Source organism: Megascapheus bottae, chromosome 1 (genome assembly GCF_031878675.1).
Source record: "Megascapheus bottae isolate mThoBot1 chromosome 1, mThoBot2.hap1, whole genome shotgun sequence".
NCBI lineage: Eukaryota > Metazoa > Chordata > Mammalia > Rodentia > Geomyidae > Megascapheus > Megascapheus bottae.
In genome coordinates, this window is record NC_143509.1 from 51,985,955 (window position 1) to 52,009,914 (window position 23,960).

The 23,960-nt window shown below is 45.3% G+C and overlaps 1 long non-coding RNA gene across 3 annotated transcripts in view; it reads right to left on the reverse strand.

Annotated features, from left to right (window-relative positions):
* LOC150069141 (uncharacterized) overlaps positions 1 to 23,667 on the reverse strand; it is a 53,114-nt gene extending 29,447 nt beyond the window's left edge. The window contains exons 1-3 of one of the 3 annotated variants that reach the window (XR_016535274.1): positions 23,460 to 23,667; positions 16,170 to 16,340; positions 8,502 to 8,688 (exon numbers count right to left, since the gene is read on the reverse strand). This is a non-coding gene — a long non-coding RNA (uncharacterized LOC150069141). Of the gene's footprint in view, positions 1 to 8,501; positions 8,689 to 13,047; positions 13,503 to 16,169; positions 16,341 to 23,459 lie in introns of those variants that run through there. The other 2 variants (XR_016535276.1, XR_016535275.1) reach the window with 2 other exon arrangements.
* Positions 23,668 to 23,960: the final 293 nt, after the last annotated feature.

The window sequence follows — 23,960 nt, forward strand, 5'->3', positions numbered from 1 at the left end:
TTAAGTGCCTACCCCAAGGTCTGTCACTAGTCAACGTGAAATCTTGGAATAGCCCAGAACATACATAGTCGCATTCATGGCTTAATTTTCCTCAGTCTCTAGCATCTTAGGACTAAAATGAGCCTGGCACCGCTGGATCACACTTGTAATCTTTGCTACTCAGGAGGCTGAGATCTGAGGATCAAGGTTCAAAGCCAGCCCAAGCAGCAAAGTATGTGACAGTCTTATCTCCACTTAACCACAAGAAAACAGGAAGTGGTGCTGTGGCTCAAAGTGGTAGAGAGACTAGAAATGAATGAAATCAGGAAAATGTCTTTATGATGGAGTCTGAAAAGAATGATCAAGGTGTAGGAATCTGAGAGTCCTTATAGTCAAGATGAAGCATGGAAATCTATGTTCTTGTTTACTCTTCTCCTAAGAGAGTCAAGCCATTTTCAAGAGAACTGAATATGTGCATCAAATACCTTTTTCTTATACAGGTCCCTTTAAGAAGTAAGAGAACACCTGAGTATCTTCAACATGGAAACTAGGGACTTCTAAAAAGGAAGAATTGGGAGGAGACAAGGATTTAAGTTGAGAAAAAGAAAAAGGAGAATGACAATCTTTAGGAGGTGAGGGAAGGCCCTGAAGCCTTGACAATAAAAAAACACAGAGCTATAGGTAATCCTGAAGTCCCTGTCAGCCAAGAAAGATCTGGTTCAAGGAAATAGGAATGGTCCGTGAGGCAGAACATCTTCAAGATAGAAATCTGAATAAACTAAGCTGTATTTTTGCAGTGATACGGTTAATTTGCAGCCAAAAAAAATACAACCCCCAATTTATAAAAATATCCCCCGAGTATTCCACATGCTTCTCAAAGCAAAGGGACATTGTTATGAACCCATCCACACAAAACTCTCTCATGCCAAAAGCAACAAGGTGAAATGAAGAAGGAAGAGGAAAGATGAAAAGAAGAGCTCATCAGAATCCAGGATGACAAATGTGTTGGGCTTTCTTTCCCTCCAGCAAACTGGGAGGGAAGAAGAACTTGACAGCATCCCACAGGTGTGGTTCTGTGGAACAAGAGCCAACCCAACAGCCCTACAGGGTATTTTCATCATTGAGGCTCCTCCCAGACCCTTGCTGACTGCCTGAAATCACATCACCCGTTGAGATGGCCAGCTCTAGGACTTGGCTATCTCCATCAGCCACTACCTGTCGCTGAATGCCTCCATACTGTCTGGCCATTATGTCCAACCAGGTTCTGCTTTTCCATTTTCAGGTAACTTTACCACAAACTCCTTTCTTACATTCAGCAAAACTCTTCCGTGGAGAGTGGGAAAAAATGTGAGGGGGGGGGGCAAGGGGTGGAGGAATGGAGGAAAGTTATTTAAGAATGTCAACTCTCCTTTGTGACAGATCATCGGTTTTATGAAGACAGGTCTAATGTCTTAAAGTAAACATCCCTAGTCCCTTTACTTTCCGTGACATGAATTCCAGCCTGTTGCTTTCCAAGATGAGACTCTAGGAGCATACTATAGCGGAGGGTGGGGGTGGGGTGGGGTGGGGGGGTTGAAGAACAGAACCCGTGGGGCCTAACACCCTCCTGCTCACCACAGGGCAGCCATCACCAGACGGTTCTGATGAAACTAAAGCTATGTCTCCACACACAGAGGACAGCAGTGCTGCACTCTGGTCAGTACTTCAGGTGTATGGAAACCAACTCCTTGTCTCCTGGTTCTCAAAATGAACTGAAACTACACATTGCTTCTGACTTGACAGGAGTCCATAACACACGTATTAAAGCCTGGGCTAGCATCACCCTTTGTCCCTCCCACTGTCCTTTGTCCCTTCCACCATCCTTTATTCCTCTTACCATCCTTTGCCTTTCATCACCGTTTGCTCCTCCCACCACCCTAGGCCCCTCCCTGTCTTCCTTGCCCCCTATCTCCCCTGCCCCTCCACCTGTCATTCCTCCCACCACCCTTGGCTCCTCCCTTTTCTCCACTCTCACTCTGGATTGACTTTGATGATGACCTCATCAGGGCCTCTCCCTCATCTCTAATTCTGTCTATATACAATTCTTCATCCTCCCAAGGAGCTCCTCATCCCCCAGATATACCCCAAAGCAGGAGAGCTCACGTGGAGGGCAACTCTCACACCAGTCAGGGTACTGAATCACAAGGTTACCACCACCTGCTCCCTGACAGGCTCTCCCTTACTTCTTGGAGAACACTCTAGTACCTCAAAATCCATCCATAGTTCTTAAAAAGCAACAAACTCCTCCCCCTAAAGCTGCCTCTGGACAGGAGCCTTCAAATAGAAAAATAGCAAGAAGACCCAACAAGATCAAATGTATACAACAAATAGGAAAAACCTCGGATTTTTTTTTTCCAGTCCAGGCTTGAGCTCAGGGCTTGAGCACTGTCCTTGGATGTTCTCAAGGCTAGCACTCTACCACTTGAGCCTCAGCACCACTTCCAGCTATGTATATGGGGTACCGAGGAATCGAACCCGGGTCTTCGTACATGCTAGGCAAGCACTCTACCACTAGGCCAAACTCCCAGCCCCCCCTGACTTTTTTTGTTGTTGTTTATTTATTATTTGAGCCATGTCCTGGCACAGTGATAGCCTTAAAATATCCACTCTTACACATGATGAGTATCGCAAGAGCCAGTGGCCAGTCCTCAAAAACTGAGACTTTCTGGCAATTTAACAGTATCTGTTCTATACCTCCAGCGCTGAACCTGTGATGGCGCAGTGTCACTCTCTGAAATGAAGAGACATCTGTGTGGGGGCCCAAAGGATCAGGCAGCCACACCCTGGGGCACTGGCAGGCCCGCTGACTCAGGAGCCTTTTCATCATGACCACAGTCAGGCTGTTGCCCTGGGAGAGGAGAGAATCAGCAAGCACAGAGCTGCCTCAGCCCTGCCCAGCCTCTCAGGCAGTAGCTTAGCCTTGAAGCTGGCAAGCGCCCACCATTTGGGTGTGACTCGGCTGGATGCCCAGCCGGCAAGCCCATCCAGGTCTCAATTCCTGGTAACACCCTCATGCTTCACTCTCTCACAGATTGGAGCAGAGTCATCCACCTGGCTGCAACGCAGCCTCGGCAGCTGATTGGAACCATGAACAGCAGAAACCTTTCACCAGGCCAAGCCTTTTTCCATGAGGTTATTCAGACATGGATTTTAAAGCTATCCTCTCAGAGGATCAGATAAGGATACCACATCTCTTTTCTAAGCAAGTGCATTTTCTCAACCCCAGCAGCACTATGTGTCACATTCCTCTAATGACCTGGGCAGCCACGCCTGTGGTCAATATTAAGCAAGGCTTTCCCAGGCATTTCATACATGTCGTCACAGAAACATCTGATGGGGGTGTTGCTAAGAGCAAGGCATTGCAAACGAGATGTCAAGATTCCACAGAGGGGACTGAGCTCCCTTTGTTCACATTTCAGTCCTCTAGCAGAGCTGCATGACCGCGGACATATTAATAAACATATGTGTGCCCTAATATTCCTCTCCCTCCCCCTTCCTAACCTTCCTTCCTCCTTCTCCTTTCTTTGTCTCCTTCCTTTTCCCCCTTTTTTTTCTCTTCCTTCCCCTCATCCTCCTCCCCCTTCTCCTCCTCCCTTTTCTCCTCCTCCTTGTTCTCTTCTTCCTTTCCCTCCTCTCCCCTCACCACCCCTGCTCAGTGGGAGCTTAAAAGAGTAAGGAGGCACAGGGTAAAGCATGTACCCTGGGCATAGCTGAGGTCAGCTTTGTCCTAGTTCCTTCTTCATAACCAAAAACCTTTTTTGAAAAGTTTTCTTAGGTATTTAAGGCAGCAGTTCAATGGCGTCAAACAACGTGCACCTGTGGATAGTGAGCAGAAATATTTTAACTTAAGCTGTAACTTAGAAATTTCCAGATTTCCAAGTGTGTACCTCCATCATCCCAAATCCTAAAATCATTTATTTATGGCACCAAATTTAATATAAAGACTGGGAAACCAATGTGAATGCTTCTCCCCAGAAAGTGAAGAACGTCAAATGATTTTCTGTAGAAAATTAAAAAAGAAGCTGGGTGCTGGTGGCTCAAGCCTGTAATCATCGCCACTCAGGAAACTGAGATCTGAGGATTGTGGTTCAAAGCCTGCCAGGGCAAGAAAGTTGAAGAGCTCAGGGACAGCACCCAGGCCTAGAGTTTAAGGCCCATGACTGACCAAAAATAAATAATTTAAAAAAAAACTACAAAAAGAATTGAGTGAAACTTTTTTGTCTTGTCTGCCTTTCACATCTTCAGGCAGTAAATAGCTGGCTTCCCTTACCACACCAAGACAGAGATAAAACATGCCTTAAGCCAGGCATCAGTGGTTCACACCTATACTCCTAGCTATTCAGGAGGCTGCAATCTGAGGATGGCAGTTTGAAGTCAACCTGGTAAAGTCCCCCGAGAGCCTCTCATCTCCAATTAACTACTCACAAGCCAGAAGTGGTACTGTGTCTCAAGTGGTAAATGCTAGCCTTGAAAACAAAGGGGCTCAGGATAGCACCCAGGCCCTGAGTTTAAGCCCTGCAACTACCACTACCACCACCAACAACAAAACGTGCTTTGAAGGCTATGGTTAGGGAGACCTCAGGGTGGGGGCTGCCCTAGCCTGTGGTGGATCCACAGGGACATTCGATTTGAGATGGGCAGACAACCTATGCCACTGGATTCGGAAAAGAACACAAATGTTCTTCTTTTCCAGTCTCTGCCACAGAGACAGCCAATGAATGACCTATTTCATGGCATCCAGCTCCTCACCCCCCAGCAATATTCCTACTAAAATAATCTCAACCATGGCTTCAGCCATCTTTCAGTTCCCTGCCAACTCCCACAAACCTGAAGGTGATCAACATCATGACCTCCAGCCGACTTAGTGCATCTGCCTGAGCCAGTGTTAGTTCCCTTCATTCAGACTAGAAGTGTTCTAGCCTCTTGGCTTTCTGTGGTCCATTCTGCATGCCAGTTTTTTTTTTTTAAATACCTTTTTCAACTCCCTACTACAATCTCTGTATCAGTTCCCAACACACACATTCTTACATACCTCAATTGAGGACATTTATTTTTTATTTTATTTATTTATTTATTTATTTATTTATTTATTTATTTTGCCAGTCCTGGGCTTGAGCTCAGGGCCTGAGCACTGTCCTTGGACTTTCTCAAGGCTAGAGCTCTACCACTTGAGCCTCAGCACCACTTCCGGCTTTTTTCTATGTATGCGGTACCGAGGAATTGAACCCGGGTCTTCATGAATGCTAGGCAAGCACTCTACCACTAGGCCAAACTCCCGGCCCCACGTTTTCTTTTTTTTACACATCATTATCTCTGCCTATTCTGAGCTTCTGAGGAACGAGGGCCTGACCCTTTGTTATCTAGTGATCTTCCATGTTGTGTGTTGAGCATTGGTCCCTTGAAAAGACCCAACTCAGTACATGTGAAATCTCATTTGGGGGGAAAAAAAATCTTTGCAGATGAAATCAAGTTAAGGTTCTTCAGGGAAGATCAGCCCTAAGTCCATAAGTATCAAGACACACAGAGGAAAAGTTTAGGGAAGACAGAGGCAGAAACTGGAATGGCATGTTCATAAGCCAAGGAATACCTAGAGCGACCAGAAGCTAGATCCAAAAGGCAAGGGTTCTCACTCAGAGCCTTCCAACGAACCATTGTCCCCAAACACCTCCACTACAGATTTCTGGTCTTTTGTACTACAAAGAAATAAAGTTCTGCTGTCTCAAGCCAACAAGTTCATAATAATCTATTGCAATCATAGAAGACTACTATGCACCCATCACAGAGCTGAGGGGGCAGCGATATACCTTGTTCATTCTCACAGAAAGGCAGCTGGCCTCTAGCTGACAAATAAGTCAGCCTCCATTCTGGTGTCAGTGGGACAAAGTGTTCCTTTTAATGAGGTGTTTTAATCTCACACTGTATTCCCTGTTCAGCCCTCCTTGGCTTTACTGTGAATGAATGAATTGACTTCAGATGTATTGCCAGCACACAATAAACTATGAGGCTCTTCCTTTAAGGCTGGAGGGGGGGGAGCCCTACTTCCCTGTACAGTTATTTCAGGCAAGGGTGGAAGCAGATTTTCTGTGTCAGCAGCATCCTGCTTCTGATTCAGGATGTGCAACCAAAGGCAAACAGTTCCTCTGAAAGTTCAGTCAAATAGGAAGGAGTAAGGGGCAAACAAGAAAATCCTGGTGTTCTCTGTGTGTACAACCCAGAGGTCCTGGGAAGCTGGTGAGAGATGGTACTCTACCTCAAACAAAGTCAGACTGAGCTCTGAGTGCTACTCTAGAAACTTCTACACATACTTCCACATGGATTTCTAACCCTGTACTTATAGACTTCTATAGCAGACAATCCCAGGCGCGCCCCAGCTAAACGGATGGAATTAAAACATTGCTTTTGAAAAAAATCTCTTCTCCAAGGAAAAACAATTCTCCCTGCAACTTCCATGCTACGAATCCTACAGAGGGCCAGGCCATGACGCCTGCAGGCTCTCTGTGTCCTTGCTTCATGGTGCAGCTCAGCACAGTGATTTGTTTTCACTCAATAAGTCATGACCCCTTAATGAAGTGATTCATTAATAGATTGAGAAATCAATTAAATGAGAGCTAGCATCTTTTGTGCTAACTTCAAAGAGAAGATGATAGGAAATATCTGAGTGTCTCTTTCATGGTAAGGTTGTGCCTTGAAACATTACTTACCTCTTGTGAAAGCCATGGTCTTTGATATCTGATCCACAAAAATCCATAAAGCAAGTTTCCTCACCCAGGTCCAAGTTCTTCATTCTTTTTTTTTTTGGTGGGTCATGGGGCTTGAACTCTGCCTGGGCACTCTCCCTGAGCGCTTCAGCTCAAGGCTACTATCCTAACCTTTAGCCAAGCCCTGCCTCCTTTTTTCTAGAGGTTAATTGGAGATAAGAGTCTCAGGTCCTTTTCTGCCCAAGCTGGCTTTAAACCTTGATCCTCAGATCTCAACCTCCTGAGTAGCTAGGAAGGATTTCAGGAATGAGCCACTGCGTCTGGCCCAAGTTCTTTATTCTTTTCTTTTCTTTTCTTTTCTTTTGTAATGCTAGTAATGGGGCTTGAACTCAGGGCCTCACTCTCTCCCTTAGCTTTTTTGCCAAAGGTTGATTCCTCTGCCACTTGAGCCATACCTCTACTTTTGGCTCTTTGCCCATTAAATGGAAATAAGAGTCTCATGAAGTTTCCTGTCTAGCTTGATAAGCCCCACTTCTTAAGAGCGTTATGTACCATCGTAATAATGAGTTCAGTCAAAAGGAACCAGTCACCACACACATTGAGAGAGGAGCTGTCATCTGAAAGCAAGAAAAATATATGTATATAGACATATATATTTATGTATGTATGTATTGTTGGCCAATATATACTGCTGACCAAGCTATACCTTGCCTAAGGCTTATTTCTCACATGCCTGAGTCCTCATTTCTATACCTGATAGAGCCTCATAACAATATCCTTCCATCTCTCAGGGCCTATTTTTCCTCTTCTGAAGGAAGAGGGAAAACTTTTTAAAAACTCTGCAGACTTTTTATAATTAACTTGAAACAGACCACCTCAAAATGGTTGAGAAAGGAAAGAAAACACCTTGATTCTTCTTGATGCTCCTCTTCTTTGTCTTTCTATGCCAATGGCCCAATTTCCCTTTTGCCATTTTGTTTAGGAAATGATTGCCCTGGCCCCTGTTAAGGATTATCTTTCATTCAACAACTTGCTGACTCTCCCAGTATCATAATCCAATGTTTTGGCAAATAACCCTGTCCTCTGCATGCCTGCCTTTTGGGTCTGCTGTGAGCTTTCTGATCACAACACTCTATAACTACAGTTTTTCAATGACAACAATTAGTTAACTATCCAAGGAGTAGAGACTGGAGTATGTACTTTGGGTGTTAGCAGAACTAGGCCTAAGTTTTTGTACTGATGCTTTACTGGCTGTTGACCTTGAGTAAATTGTTCATCAGAAAAACAAAGCAGACTTTGTTCATAAAATCAGGAAAATGCTAACATCCACAAGGAGAATATTGTTGAAATCTATTTTACAAGATCGATCAACACCTTCTAGGATGAGTCCTTAGTGTGTATCTGATGGATAGATTTCAAAAAAAAAAGGAAAAAAGAGTCTTTATGCCTTCAATTCTTTCAAAAATTTATGTTACCTGGGGAAATAAGCAGAACAGGGACTTCTCAAAGGATGCACATAGTCTAAGGAGGAAAGTCATTCCTGATACCTCAGAACTATAAAAAGTAAAAAGGAGGGGAAGGGGAAAGATTGGAGAAAATTCTACACTTGGGCTGACTACAACTGTGCTGTGGCCTTCTCACTCTCTTGCAAACATAGGCCATGCATCTGTTTCTGCTGGCGGCATAATCATCGCTTTTGCTAGGCCTGCAGATGCCTTTCGGCACAAAGGACACCCTGAATGGAAAGCAAGTCAGCAGAAGACAACGCTACACCTGCCACCCCTTGTGCATCCTCCACAAAAAGAAATGAAGGGCAGTCCTTCCTAATAGAAGTCTTCAGGGTACTGGCTGCCCTCCACTCCTCAGGATGTTCTCCTTCTGAGGAGACTACAGATGCAGTTAACTCAACAGGGTTTTTAGATTCTTCACTGGTTACTCCAGAGCACATCCACGGGCAAAATAGCAACTGATACTGAAATAGTAAAAAAATGCAGATTCAGAATAAAATGGACAAATTGCCAATAAATACACAAAACTGTTTAAGTGTGCTAATGATTAAAGAAATATAGAGGCCAGGAGCGTGGCCTAGTGGTAGATTGCTTGCCTAGCATGCACAGAGCCCTGGGTTCGATTCCTCAGTACTACATACAAAGAAAAAGCCAGAAATGGTGCTGCGACTCCAGAGGTAGAGTGTTAGCCTTGAAAAAGCCCAAGGACAGTGCCCAGGCTCTGAATTCAAGCCTCAGGACTGGAGAAAGAAAGGAAGGAAGGGAGGGAGGGAGGAATGGGAGGGACGGAAGGAATGGGAGGGAAGGAGGAATGGGAGGGCGGGAGGAATAGGAGGGGGGAAGGAAATATAGAAGTACAAAATTAAACTCTACATACCCCAATCGTATTTGTAAATATTGATTCCAGAAAAATGAAGAGAGCAAGTGTGGTGTCTCTTGCCTATAATCCTAGCTAGTTAGGAGGCTGTGATCTGAGGATCCAAAGCCAGCCCTGGCACTAAAGCTCGTGAGACTCTTATCTCCATTTAACCATCAGAAAACTGGAAATGGCACTGTGGCTCAAAGAGTCGGTTGGTAGCCTTGAGCTGAAACATTCAGGGACAGGGCCCAGGCCCAGAGTTCAAGTCCCACAACTGGGGGGGGGGGGTGGAAAAAAAAAAGAATGTGAGCCTAGGAATCATGAATCAGGACTCTGCTGACGGAACTTGAAAATTCATCCTTTCTGACAGCAATTTGGTTAATACAAACCAACAACTGTACAAGTCCCATGCTTTCTGGGTGATAATGTAAAATTCCACAAATACATCAAAGAGAAATAATCAGGGATGTAGGCATGGTGATCTGTAGACAACTGTATTTAAAAAATCTCATTACAGGGCCGGGAGTTTGGCCTAGTGGTTAAAGTGCTTGCCTGGCATGCACGAAGACCCGGGTTCGATTCCTCGGTACCACATACATAGCAAAAAGCCGGAAGTGGTGCTGAGGCTCAAGTGGTAGAGCTCTAGCCTTGAGAAAATCCAAGGACAGTGCTCAGGCCCTGAGCTCAAGCCCAGGACTGGCAAAAAAAAAATAAAATAAATAAAATAAAATAAAAAAAATCTCATTACAATGATTTCATAATAGTGGAAAGCTCAACATTAACTTCAGCCTCTAATAAGGGAACTGGTAGAAGAATGGAAGCTCATCAATGTGGTGGAATACTAGACAGATACTTAAATTATCCTTTCAAAAGTGATCATAAAGCCGGGCATGGTGGCTCATACCTGTAATCTTAGCTACTCAGGAGGTTGAGATCTAAGGATCTTGGTTCAAAGCCAGCCCAGGCACTAAAGACTGAGAGACTCTTTTTTTTTTTTTTTTCCGCCAGTCCTGGGCTTGAGCTCAGGGCCTGAGCACTGTCCTTGGACTTTCTCAAGGCTAGAGCTCTACCACTTGAGCCTCAGCACCACTTCTGGCTTTTTTCTATGTATGTGGTACCGAGGAATCGAACCTGGGTCTTCATGCATGCTAGGCAAGCACTTTAACCACTAGGCCAAACTTCCGGCCCGACTGAGAGACTCTTATCTCCAATTAATTACTAGAAAACCAGAAGTAGTGCTGTGGCTCAAAGTGGTAGAGCTGAAGAGCTCAGAGACACCACCCAGGTCCAGAGTCTAAGCCCCATGATCCTCCCCTCCCTCTCCCCCCAAAAAGTGATAATGGTATGGGGAATGTAAATATTCTTAGAAAATATTAGTGGTTGGCAGAAGTTAGGAAGGCAAGATGAACTAAAGAAAACAACTGTGCTAGGAAAATGGTATCTCCTCTCACAGAGAAAACCTGTGGCTATCGCTGTTAGGTCTCTCAATTATCTCTGGTGGAGGTAGTTACCTGAATCTGTACATGTGATAACATCTCACACACAAAAGCTGCATCCACACATCCTCATGTGCACATAAAACCAGCGAAGTCTGCCATATACCACCTGTAACTCCAGCTACTAGGGAGGCTAAGATCTGAGGATCACAGTTCAAAGCCAGCCTGGCAGGAAAGTCCATGAGACTCTTATCTCCAATTAACTCCCCAAAGCTGGAAGTGGAGCTGACTCAAGTGATAAAGCACTAAGCTTCAGCACAAAAGCTCAGGGAATCTGAACAAGGTCACTGGATCTTATAAATGTTGATTTCCTGGTTGGGATATTATATTATACAAGATGTTACCAGTGGGTGAAGAGTTTACAAAATTTCTGTATTGCTTTTTACAATTACATAAAAATTCACAGTTTTTTTTTTTTTGCCAGTCCTGGGCTTGGGCTCAGGGCCTGAGCACTGTCCTTGGACTTTCTCAAGGCTAGAGCTCTACCACTTGAGTTTCAGCACCACTTCCGGCTTTTTTCTATGTATGTGGTACTGAGGAATCAAACCTGTGTCTTCGTGCATGCTAGGCAAGCACTCTACCACTAGGCCAAACTCCCGGCCCCAAAAGTTCACAGTTCTATACAAACAAAATTTTGAAAAAGCACAAAACTTATCACATGAATTTTCCAAATTAAGTAAATAGAAACATAGATAAAAGAAATTTGAGAAGATCTACTAAAATGTTAGGCTGAGGTTATAGATCAGCGGTAGAGGGTTTCTGTAGCACATTTAGTGTCTGGGTTTGATCTTTAACAGCTAACTGAGAGAAAAGAACAATAAAAGAAATATGCTACAATATTTACTACTGTGAAACTACAGGTAAATTTACACTGGCATGTGTTTCCATATTTTTAAACTGCAACCATATAACATTCATAATTATGCATAATTTCCTAATTTCTATTCACTTGCGTGCTATACCAGAACTCTAGATTGGTGGGAAGATTCATGTCTGGACATTTAGCTGTCACATGCATGTACTAGATAGTGTGAAGGGTGAATGTGGCACGAGGGCTTCCAGAAGTCTGAAAACAAATGAATTATGACAATGAATTCATCATTCTGGTCAGAAGAACTCCTTCCACATAAAAAGAACTGGATAAGCTAACAGTTCAATAGAATGATCTGTAAATGCCACTGGAGTCCGATAGGCAAAAACTCTATAGCTTGGAGAAAAGAAGGGCAAGCTCCACAAAAGGTACTAGAAATGGAAGCTTAAAGTAGAGGATGTCTGTGTTCAAGGTGGAAGATAGAGAATATCTAACAGAGATATTCTTTTCATTTTACTTAATACACTAAGGATGTACCTCAGTGGCAGAGCACATGCTTGTCATGCACAAGGCCCTGGATTCAATCTGCAGGGCCTGGGTTTTATACCTATCTCCTCCGGTGGGGAAGTGGGAGTAGTTAAGGTGGACAGGAGGTGAGGGACATGAGGAGAGCAAAGACAGACACAGTCAAACCTTGTGCAGTTATGAGATACAGTCAAGAGACAGGTTTGGGGGCTTACATTTTTTTTCCAGTACTGGGCTTGAGCTCAGGGCCTGAGCACTGTCCTTGGACTTTCTCAAAGCTAGAGCTCTACCACTTGAGCCTCAGCATCACTTCTGGCTTTTTTGAAGGTATGTGGTACCGAGGAATTGAACCCCGATCTTCGTGCGTGCTACGTAAGCACTCTACCACTAGGCCCTTAATTTTTTTTTTTTAAGAGGTCATGGAACTTGAACTCTGGGCCTGGGCGTTGTCCCTGAGCTCTTCAGCTTAAGGCTACTGTCCTACCCCTAAGTAGAGATAAATGTCTTTTAGTGCCAGGGCTAACTGGCCCTCTAGGCCTCTTGAGTAGCTAGGATTATAGGTGTGAGCTACCGTGCCCTGCTTAAATTTAAGATTCAGTACAAATACAGATCATACACACACAAACACACACACACACACACACACACACACACACACACACACGAAAAGTCTGAAGACTGTTGAAGAAATCTAATCATTGGATAACAGAAAATTTGAAGCCTGGAGAAAAGAGATTTTTATGTCTCACACATACTTAGAATTCATAGCTTTACTAGTCATACCAGCATAATCAACAAGTATTGTCAAGAAAGTTCCTGCACATTCCATTTGTATGATTCGAAAACTCATGGATTTCATCAGAGCATTCCAATACTTTATTTGCTGGAAAGCCAAAGAAACAGTTTCCTAGCCATATCAACATTTCTGCCTGCCTAACTTGTTCTACTTGATCTACTTACTCTACCTTTCTTTGGAGGCAATGAGATGGAGACCGCCTGCCTCCTTCCCAGATCTACTTTTCTCCATACTCTGAATTAACAGGATCCTAATATATAAAATAATTTCTCAGTAGATCGAGTTTTGTTTTTTCTTTAAAAAAAATTCCAGAAGTTCTCCTTTTCTCTCTTTATTTAACCCTGAATAAAAGAAGTTGGGAAATATGTCTAAGGCAGGCCTCACCCACAAGGTCCCCCAAACTACAAAGCCGCTCCCTTAGGTCTACTGTTTTCCTTGAAGTTAGTCTGTTAGTCTGAAAGTTCCAGAGTAGAGGAATGTCTTCTTTTGGAATAAACATAATTAATATTTATAACACAAAAGTATCACATATGAGCAAAGTCAACAAACGATGTCCCACGGGAGATAGAGACAACAGAGACATATCTTCTGCAAAGTCATCAATATCTCCTGGCTGGAAATATTCACACACGTTTTGCCATTCCTTGATGCCTGTCACACTGGACTTCAGCCAGTAGCTTCTTGTTCTGATAGCCTCAGTGGCTCCATGTGGACACATATTTGAGATTTCTTCTGGGCTGGGGAATCAATGCCCCATCAGTGGAAGATTACATGGAGGGTGGAAATGGAGGCTGTGAAGGTTGGAAAAATGACCAAGAAAAGAAAAGAAGGCAAGTAGAGAAAGAATTCAGAGCACTCCTGTGGAACAAGATGCCCAGATGATAGGATTGTTGCTCCAATGTTTTGCATCCCTATGTAGGGCCCAAGCTCCCTTACATGCACATGTACATACATGTACCCGTGTGTGCGCGCGTATGCGCGCGCGCGCGCGCACACACACACACACACACACACCTGGGTGCTGCTACCCTGCTCAGACACGTACATGTACACCCAAATCCAAACAAAAACTGAACAGAGTTTACTAATCACAGTTCTTTCTACTTCTCCCACCCCACAGCCAGTTGTTAGATATATCCAGCACATCATGGCACATAATGTATTTCACATGAATGGCTCCATGTCCCACACAGTAGAGGATGCTGGGTAAAATGCACCACTTCCCCACCCCAGAGTTAGCTGGTCATATAGCTCAGGACTCAGTCCTTCACCAGGAATTGCCTTCAGCATAAGAGAATTGTGACATCATGGGCCTGCCACCTTCCTGGAGCAGTCCATTCCCTAAATGAGAAGGTGAGACAGACTCCTTGTGCCACCCCCAACTTCTCTCTTCATCGCCTATTTGGAGTTAACTATTTTAGTTCTGTTTTTGTTTGATTGTTTATGGTTGTTTTCTGGACTCTTTTTCTCAGATGGATGATAAACATATGACCAGCTAGGAATATTTTGTCTGGCTGTAGTATGCTACAGACATCATTTCCCCCCTCTTCAAGTCTCCAAGTGAAATATAACCCCATCTCTTTCCTTAATCTTTATAACGGATGTTTCCTTCTTTCTGTTGAAAGACACAATAGACTTTTTGTTGTTGTTTTGCTTTGCAGGAACCAGAGTTTGAAGGCCTTGAGCTCTAGCTGGGCTTTTTTGTTCAAAGTTTGTGCTCTACCACTTAATACCTCCAGTCCAGTTTTTTGCTGGTTAATTGGAGAAGGATGGTAGGTTTTTCTGCCCAGACAAGCCTCAAACTGAGATCCTTTGATCTTAACCTTCTGATTAGCTAGGATTGTATGTGTGAGTCATTGGTGCCCAGCTTATTTATTTATTTATAACATTCAAGAATTTTACTTGAATGGATTTGATTATGTGAATTTCATTTTAGACACCCACAAGTTATTTTAAAGCTCAGGCTCAAGTCATTTTCATTCAGGTAGTAGTCTCCCAGTTATGTAATTATTCCCTTTCCTTCTTCTGTTTGTTTTTCTACTTCTCCTGCAACTCTCATTATTGACCTCTTAGATCTCCTGGCTCCTAGACTCTTCCTTCACTCTTGATTTCCATCTATTTGTGTTTTTATTCCGCGTTGGTATACTCATGTACTTGATCTTTGGAATTGGCTTTAAGTTATCCAGTGAGTATTATAGTTTAGAATATGCTTTGGAACTCCATCACTCCAGAATGTCTCTTGTTGGTTTGAGGTTTTATGTTGTTGTACTGTGTTGAGTACCCACCTGACCGTTCCTGCTCAGGTTGTCTGTTCCAATAGCATAATTTCTTTGAGGGATTATGGGTAGATCTTTCTCTACTCCTCTCTCTACCTACTGAGCCTGGTAGTATCAGACTTACTTTTCTATCTGTCTTTAGAAGCTCAGAACCAGTCCCCAGAGTTGCATAAACAACAATCTTGGGAGTACTGGAAGGGAGGGATTTTAGAGGCAATCCATAGGGGGTTGGGGAAGAAGCCTCTGAGCTCCTCTCTCCCCAAGTCTAGCTTCTTCTTAGTGAGCTGAATAGGTAGGCTGAGTAGAAATTCCAAAGCCATCCTTCATCCTGGGGTACCAAGGGCCAAGCTCAATGCCAACCATGCTAAAGCCTCATCCCCTTGGTTTCCATCTCCTTGCTTACTGCTTTCTGTAACTCCCTGCCCCAGCTGTCCTCTCCACCAGACCCAAGCTGGAGCAAGGTAGTAACTAGGAGGTAGGTCTTTGAAGCCCTATTCCCAGCCCTTCTTTCTCTTTCTCCTTTCTACCAGGAGATGAGTAGCTCCAACCACCATGATGCTCTGCCTCACCATGAGCCTTAGAATCCACAGGACCAAGAACGAAGGAGAGATTGAAACCTCTGAAATCATGAGCTAAAATATAGCCCTGCCCCCACTTCGTTGTGCATGGCAGATATTTTGCTGCTGGGATGAAAAGTCTGACTAGCACAGTCTTGTTGCTTATCCAGGCTCTACCTCCAACATTCCCAAAGGCTCTCCAGTCAGCAGTCCTAAGCTGCAAGCAGTCTTAGGAAAACTTAGCCCATGACCAAGCTTTGAATGTAAATAAAGGACACATTTGATTTGCAGATCCTAGCTGATGACTCAGTTACTTAATTCTCTCTTATTTCTTTAAGGAAGCCCTTCAAAGTCATCTGCATTCATTAAATATCCTTGAATAATTACCTTCACCTTAAAATTGCATTCACTGGAAAAAGATCCGTGTATATGCATGTGGGGTGTGTGTGTGTGTGTGTGTGTGTGTGTGTGTGTGTGTGTGTGTGTGTGTGTGTGTGTGTGTGTGTGTATGGCATATCCATAGATCTATTAAATAAAACCAAGAAAAGTATTTGTACAGATAAACACCAAACCGTTGTCTTTAGGTGGTAAATTTACAAATAGTACTCTTGCCTTTTCATCTTACCTAGGTGATCTAATATTTTCTACGTATGAAAGAAAAAAGAAGAATTTCTCTGTTCACTTCTTCATTCAGCAAGAGGCATCACAACGTGTTGGGTGTTTTCAAAGGGTGGAAGTGACACCAGGCCCTCTGTCTCAGTGCTGTCTTCAGGATTCCATATTCTTGATGAGTAACCTGTGGGAACAAATGAAGACCAGATACAGAAACTTCTTACCCAGAGTCATCTAGAAAAAGCCCCTACCTAGGAATGAGGTTCAAAGGTAAAAAATCAGCCACCTCTGAGTCACTGGGTCACCCTGACCATCTGATACTGGCTGAAATGGATTAGACATTCTCCCATTTCCAGAGAGATCCTCAACACTAGACACAGTGTCCGGCACTTCGTAGCCATTAGGTATACTTGTGTTGTGGCTGTCTTTAGACTTGCTATTCCAAGACACCAAAGTGGAGTCGCATAAGAAGATATCAGCTCAACAAAAGGAATTCCCTTTTGGGTCTGCTCAAGGAGATCCACCTTCTATTGGTTCAATAGGAGGCTTTCCTTCAAAGAGCTGGGTTTGAGCAAGAAGTAGCTATCTGTTTCCTGGAGAGTGGCATTGAAAGCTCCGTTGTTGGCCATGAGAAGAGGCTAGATGTGTTCCCAACATCATTCTAATTCCAACTCTATGGCAAATGCGATTTTTAGTTGGGCAAGCTTATGCAAATAACGCTTCCAAAATAGTCTTCTATTCTGAAGTTATTGATGAACCTACTAAAGATCTCCTTTGAGTCTGCCAAGTATGAGTCAAAGGGGAAATGTAGGGGCGTCTTTATGGCATTCTTCCCATGGGCATTGTGGGATCGTTAACCTTGATCTGTTCCATAGGAATCTGGAAGTTTCCCCATGTAAATATGCTGCAGTGATATTTATTGACTGATATTTATACTGATTGATTGATTGACTGGTTTATTTATTTAGGCCAATACCTGAACTTGATCTTAGGACCTTGCTGTCTCCCTTAGCAATTTTGCTCAAGGCTGGCACTCTACAACTTGAGCCACACCTCCATCCAGACTTTTGCTGGTTTTTTGGAGGTAAGAATCTCTCAGATTCTTCCGCGTAGGCTGGCTTCAAATGGTGATCCTCAGACCTCAGTCTCTTAAGTAGCAAGATACAGGCCACCAGCACCTGAGCTAAGATGAGTGATATTAGGGTATTGTCAAATGCTACTGAAAGGGCACCCAAGAGTGATCTAACACTAGAGATATGACAGAAAGCAAGCTTCCAGGCTTTTGCTTCTCAGACCATGGGCCAGTCCTAGGGGCAAGGTGCTAAGCAGCAGAGCAGGGGTTGGAATGCTCAGAGAAGCAGCCACTCACAATGGGTAGAAAAGTGATATAATAGTTTACGAACCAGAGTAGCCACAATAGTGCATACCAGCTAGACGTCAGCCCTGCTCTGAAACCACTTCTGAGCAGGGCTGACCCTCTGGCAGAGGCTGCAACCTCATCTCTGCAAGCCACATTTTATGAAGTTCTTTTATTAGTCTCTCATGTAACCCCTAGCCACATCATAAATTTAAATACCCCATTCTGTACATCAAGTCCACTGACTTCTGCAGGCCTGATTAGGACCGAGTTTTCCCCTCGGGGCTAGTGTTACAGTCACATTACAAATGACAGAAAAGGAATCTTTGCTGAGAGCAGTCAACTCTTGCAGTCAACTCTTCTCAGCTAAGCTGGAGTCTCTGGGTGTCATAGGTGTGTCCCTGTCTCTGAAGTCCTTTCACAGCTCCTGTCACTGTCTGTCTCTTTCCCAGACACACCCTCCTAAGATCCCCACCCCCTCCCCAAGCTCTTTCCCCTTCTAGGGACTTCTCAAAGCTCAGGGAGAAGGGGGGGGGAGGGAGGGAGGGTGGGAAGGAGGGAGGGAAGTGCTCAAATGCTTGCCTGGAATCACTGATCAGAGTAGCCCCAACTCACCCCTGAGAATAAATTTAGCCTGTAGGTGATATCCCAGATGGAGAGTTTATCTTTAGCCTGGCAGAGGTGGGGAGTCAGCCCAGGCCATGGTGTAAAGAACAGAAAGAGGGGAAGGGAAGGAAACTAATTCCCCAGAGGTTACAATAGCAGTTCTCAAGTGTTCTCAGGTGACAGAGAACTAAAAGTTACTCTGTGCTTCCTGAGATATCAGGCTCTTCTGGGAACACTTGGGAATAATGGTGTGTTTCATTCCCTCTTGTGAACTAAGAACCATTTTAATAGCAGAAAATATGGCCACATTATGGGCAGGCAGTATAAAACCACAAACACACATGTTCTTTAAAAAAAAAAAAAAAAGCAACAAATTCAGCATGGTCTGTGGTTTCCAAGCTTTCTCATTCATATCTGTTTACTACTTGACTACTTGTTCATTAGTTTCATTGCCTGCAGGTATAAAGGGTTAAGACTGAAGAAAAATGTATGGAAAATATTTTCATGGAAAAATTACAACTTGAATTATAGAAAAGACCACTGGTATTTGATCTTAAAGCTGGGTACTTCAGTATACCTCAGGAATATCACTGGCTGAGAAAGCAGGAATGAAGTCAAGGAAGAGAGAAATGAAAGGAAAGGAAGTGGGGGGGAGGGGAGGAAAATAAGGGGGGAAAAGAGAGCTAAGGAAGGAGGGAAGGAAGGAGAAGAAAAAAGACAAAAGAAAAGGAACAGAGGGAGAAAGGAAGGAAGAGAGAAGAAGGGAAAGAAATAGAAAGAGAGAAAGAAAGACAGAAAGAGAGGAAGGAAAGAAGGAAGGAAGGAAAAAAGCAAAGACAGAAAGCAGGACTATGATTTTAAGGCTATATAGGTTTCTTAGGGAGACACTGTAACTGGCATTGGTCTCTTCCTAATCCATCCTTTTCCCTCCCTGAAAACCTTTCCTGCTATAATTTGCATCCAGAGCTGCCCTTTTGGTCTTCCTTATTGAACAAGTGATAGAATCTTTGGTCAAGACAAATGAACCCTGGCTGGCTATTATTAGCTGGAGGTAAGGTCCTGGGCTGACCCTGAACCAAGGTCTGACATGTTTGAGTGTGTCTGACAGCTGCAGGAGGCCCTCAGTCTCCTGGGAGGCAGCCTGTTCTGTGAGAAGCCCAGGTTGCTCTGGTAAGACCATCCTGTTCACTGGAGGAGAAAAACAACTAATTCTCAGTACCCTTTGGCCCAACATGCTTTGCATTCCTGTCTGGGTCCTGCCAAGGCACACAAATGAGACTGGAGAGGAAAACTGCGATGGGCATTATTAAAGGGAAACTAGGGAGCCAGTGTAGATGTGCTGCTTGCTAGAAGGTCCATGGTAGGATGTATGGTAAAGAATGTGTATTCTTCCAGATTCCCCAGAGCTTTCCAAATTCCCTAGTAGTTGGACAGGCCAGTGGGAGTAGACTGAGAAGCAGGCCCAGGACAAAGGACTGGAAAGACTTTGCCATACACATCTGTGAGTCTTATGCTACTAAGAAGCTCCTGGGGTCCTTGAGCAGTGAGACCTAGGGGAACTCAACTTACTTTGCCAAGTACTTCAATAATTGTCACCTCTTATGTGTTCCTTCTTTGGACTGATTGATCTGAGTTGCATGAACTGGCCTGAAAGCTCCCTTTATCGTGTGTGTGTGTGTGTGTGTGTGTGTGTGTGTGTGTGTGTGCGTGAGTGTGCGTGTGCACACGCACTTTGGTCCTCTTACTTGACTAGAAGTTCACCTTATTCATCTCTGTGTCTTCTCTTCCCATCAGGGTATAACAGATGACCACAGGACATTTGTAAATATCTTAATGAGCCTCCCTCCAACAAATAACCGATTTCTACCAGTTATATCCCTTACGGATCATCTTGACAGTTTATGGACACTCAAATGAGTCTTACAGTATCTGTCCAGGATGTAATCAGCCATGCCTCTTTGCCTCCTTCCTCTACGATCTGTGCCAGGACTCTTGTCTAGGTAATATTTGAGAGCATAGCATCTCTGGGAAAACAAATCCTTAGTGATGGCATCTGAGGAAGATGATAAACAAAAAAGTCTGTGGCTGGAGACAGAATGAATCCTAAGTTTAAAAATGTGCATACATTACTTTTCCATAATTCTTCGGCTTCTGAAGAAACCTCAACAAAACAAAACAAACGCCGGGTGCTGTGGCTCACACCTGTAATCCTAGCTACTCGGAGACTGAGATCTGAGGATCGCGGTTCAAAGTCACCCCAGGCACTTAAGTCCGTGAGACTTTTATCTCCAATTAACCACCAGAAAAACCGGAAGTGTTGCTGTGGCTCAAGGGACAAGGCAGTTGCCTTGAGCTGAAGAACTCAGGGATAGCACCCAGGCCCAAAGTTCAAGTCCCCACGACTGACAAAAAAACAAGCAACAAACAACAAGAAGAAGACACACACCCAAACCCAATAATTCAACAAGGAAAAAGACACAGCCCTGACCCAGTGAACAATGGCACTGGCAGGTGCTCAGAGCTGTTATACCCTAAGGTGTCAAATGTCCACATGCTTTTGGCCCCATGGAATTCCCCTCTGAATTCAACCCGATTATGCAACGACCTGCCTGGCTCTCAGTGCTCATTACCCTCTCTCACATAACTGGGGCAACACGACTTCCGTTTGTTGACTGGTCGCTAGGCTCAGGTCACAGGACTAATCCCATTACTAGCTACAGGGATTTTAATGGCCAGCAGTTTGGGTTACTCAATCTCAGCCACTGCAGTTATGAAGTATGTTCAGGTTTTTGTGTTCTCTTGGCTGAGTGGTCCAGGCCTTCTCTGGTGGGGTCATATCTCCATTTTTAGTCTGCCTGATTATGAAATCCAAGGGGTAAATACAGCACCTGGGAGACCCGAAGTTGACCTTGGTTTCCTGTCATCACCCAATGCAGTTACCAAGCATAATCCTGGTGTAAGGTATCAAAAACTAGGTCCTGGGCAAAAGCAAGTAAGAAAGGAAGGCCTGCAGCAAGGATCTGGAACTCACAGTCTAGTACTTAAGACAGGCAGAGCCAACCCCAAGGGCTCTTATGCAGCTAGACAGGTGCAGGGCAGGTGAGAGGAAGGACTGATTTCTATCCAAGGCAGTGAGACTGGAAGCCCAGGAATGTTTTCAGGAGAAGATGGCAAGGTTGTTTGGCACCTGTACATTGGTGGGGTTTTAGTAGACGCAGGCAGAGCCTTCCAGATCACAGAAGTAGCCTTTGAATGCAATCCCATTTTCACAGAATAAAGGCCCTGCTCTTTGGACCTCTCATTCCTTAGGAAAATGGGAGATGAAAAGACAGGACTATGCACATTTTTCTCTTTAAAATGGCCTTTTTTTTTTTTTTTTTTGCAAGTCCTGGGCTTGAGCTCAGGGCCCTAGCACTATCTGGGGACTTTCTCAAGGCTAGAGGTCTACCACTCGAACCTCAGCACCACTTCTGGCTTTTTCCTATGTATGTGGTACCAAGGAATCGAACCCAGGTTTTTGTGCATGCAAGGCAAGCACTCTACCACTAGGCCAAACTCCTGGCCCTAAATGGCCACCTTTTTGCTGGCAATTCACATCTGCACATCTAGCTGAGGAGGCTGAAATCTGGGAATCATGGTTCAAAGCGAGCTGAGGCAGAAAAGTCTATGAGACTCCTATCTCCAATTAACCAGGAAAAAGCTGGAAGTGGAGGTGTGGTTCAAAGTGGTAGAGCCTCAGCCTTGAGTGAAAAAGCTAAGGGTCAGTGCCTAGGTTCTGAGCTCAAGGCCCACTACCAGTGTAAATACATACATTCAAGAATTTAAAAAGTATTGCCACCCTGGGTACCAGTCTAGTAAATATCTTCTCTTTGGCATCCAGCCCCCGGACACTTTCCTGGGAAGCCCCTCCTGCCTTGCCCAGGCAGGCTGAGTTGTCCCATCTACTGCAGTGCCACCATCTGTCCTAGAGTTAAGGCAATGTCCCAGAGGTTAGGCAACCAGGCTCTGTTGCCAGCAGTTTGAATTCCCTGATTTTGTGTGTCCAGAACTGGAGATGGGACCCAGGTCATTGGACATGGTAGGGCAGATGCTCTATCCATGAGTTCCATCCTCAGTCCCTAAGTTCAAATCTTGGTTTCGCAAGTGCCTTTCTGAGTCACCTTAAGTGAGTCACTTACAGTCTAGGCTCAGTTTTACCATCTGTAAAATGTTCTGATAATGGCACCTCTCTAAGGTCACTGTCAAGATTAAAGGCATCCGTGTCCCTAAATAAAAACCTGCCTCATTGCCTGCTCTGGCCACTTATACCCTTAGGCTGATCCAGCTCTTGACTCCAACCTCATAGTGGCTGACTGCCAAGGTCAAGATTATTCATTTCTGAATCTGTTTCTCACTGTCTCTGTTTGTCTCTCTGTCTCTGTCTCTCTGCAGAGCTTAGAGGTGTCCCCAAGGTAGGGACTCAGTCACCCAAAGGGGGTGAACAAAGCATTGTCTGAAGGGGAACAGGGTGAGGTGGGGATGAGTTCAGTACAATTGCAAATTAGGTGGAACAGTCTAGCGTTGGGCATCTTGTGCCTGTTATTCTAGCTACTCAGGAGGCTGAGATCTAAGGACCTCAGTTTGAATCCAGGCCAGGCACTCAAGGACAAGATAATGCTTATCTCAATTAACCAAGAACTCAACAAATGGAAGTGGAGCTGTGGCTCAAGCTGTAGAGTGCCATCCTAGAGCAAATAACGCTAGGAGACAACATCTAGGCAAGTTTAAGGAGAGAGGGAGAGAGGGAGAGAGGGAGAGAGGGAGAGAGGGAGAGGGAGAGAGAGAGAGAGAGAGAGAGAGAGAGAGAGAGAGAGAGAGAGAGAGAGAGAGAGAGAGAGAGAGAGAGAGAGAGAGAGAGAAGGGGAGGGGAGGGGAGGGGAGGGGAGGGGAGCGGAGGACAGAGAGGAGAGGAGAGGAGAAGAGAAAAGAAAAGAGGGAAGGAGAGAGGAAGACAAGAAAGAAAACAGAAAAAAAAAGAGACTAGTAAGGAATGCCTCAGATTCAGGAAAAAACTTCATCTACCAGCTCTGCACTGGGAGATTGAGCCCCACTGGGCCCTGCAATATCTTTCACTACCCCCTCCCCTCCCCTGCCCTGCCCAGCCTTCCCCTCTACCCCTCCTCCTCCTTCCCTCCCCTCCCCCACCCTCCCCCCTCTATCCACACCCCTCCCCTAGTCTCTCCCTCCACCCCTCCTCTAGCCTCCCCCTCCCCCCTGTCTGTCCCCACCCCTCCGCTGGTCTCTCCCTCCTCCCCCTCCCCGCCCCCGCCCCCCGCCCTCCCACGCGGCCGCAGCCCTGACCTCCTCCCTCGCGGGCGGCCTGGCGGGCGGGCGGGGCAGGAAGGGAAGCCGGCTCCGGGCACCCAGATCCCTAACTGCCTCCTCCAAAGCCCGGCCGATCCTAATCAGTGTGGGAACGCCGCGCCGGGCGGCCGGCCGCCGGAGACGCCTCCTCTTTTCATAAACTTTATCGCCGCCCAGCTCCACCCCTGATAACGCACCGTAAATAAACGACCGGGCCGGGGCGCGGGCGGAGGAGTGCGCGCGGGCGGCCGTGCGCCCCGGGGCTGCGGCGGGCGCGCGCCCCACCTCCGCCCCGCGGCTCCCGGGGTGCGGGCGGGCGAGGGGGGTGAGTCACGCACCCAGCCAAACACGGGCCCGGCTCCCAGGCTCTCCTGACCCACACCACCACCGAACGTCCTCACCCCGAGCCCCCCACCTTTCTTTGGACACATTCGATTAAAAAAAAAGCCCCGGAATTTCCTCCTGGGGCCCGGAGCCGCCCTCCCGGGCCTGGAGTTA